Source organism: Amphimedon queenslandica, unplaced genomic scaffold (genome assembly GCF_000090795.2).
Source record: "Amphimedon queenslandica unplaced genomic scaffold, v1.1 AMPQUscaffold_2176_Cont25821, whole genome shotgun sequence".
In the NCBI taxonomy this organism is placed as follows: domain Eukaryota; kingdom Metazoa; phylum Porifera; class Demospongiae; order Haplosclerida; family Niphatidae; genus Amphimedon; species Amphimedon queenslandica.
The window spans coordinates 1-638 of NW_003557488.1; the positions used below are offsets into that span (position 1 = coordinate 1).

Sequence of the window (638 nt, forward strand, 5' to 3'; positions counted from 1 at the left end):
GAGGTGTGGCATGCTAGGAAAATGGCTGCAGAAGGTAAGATTCGTGAAATTTTATACCAACAAAATAAACCCCTATATGGTAATAGCTAACCTCCAGTACTTTCATCATTGATAGTTCTCGTTTTAATTCAATGGTTTCCTATTACAAGTACAATATATCTAACCATCTGGTACATGAATGGCATACCTTCTCTTTACTACTGATAGCATCTCTTAGTTTATATTCAGCTTCTTCAAGTATAATATAAGGAATAACCTAGAAATACATGTATGAAAACTTTAGTGTAAAAAACAATGTCTCAAATAATTATATGATTTTAAAATGTACACTGACATCTGTATGTTGTAAGGAATCTTGATCCTTTTCTTTTAGTTCCTGTACAATGTAGTCAACTATTAATGCACAAATATACATGTACATGTACCTTTTGTCTAACATCTTGTCTCCTCCATAATGTTAAGTTACCAATAGTCAGTTTCTTTAACCCTTGTCCCATTAGTATATGAATATTCTCTATCATCCTCAATACAGTAAACCCAACATCAGAGAAAGGAAAGGAGCAAGTGACAGATATTGAAGTGGTTCGTTTTACATATTCAATCTTCAGTAGTTTACCAGACGCTTTTGCAAGAAGGTC

The 638-nt window shown here is 32.9% G+C and overlaps 1 long non-coding RNA gene across 1 annotated transcript; it reads right to left on the reverse strand.

Annotated features, from left to right (window-relative positions):
• Positions 1-84: 84 nt before the first annotated feature.
• LOC109593288 (uncharacterized) lies at positions 85-437 on the reverse strand. The gene is made up of 4 exons (XR_002190865.1): positions 426-437; positions 335-376; positions 188-256; positions 85-139 (listed from the first exon to the last, which is right to left on the reverse strand). It is a non-coding gene; the product is annotated as an uncharacterized LOC109593288 (long non-coding RNA).
• Positions 438-638: the final 201 nt, after the last annotated feature.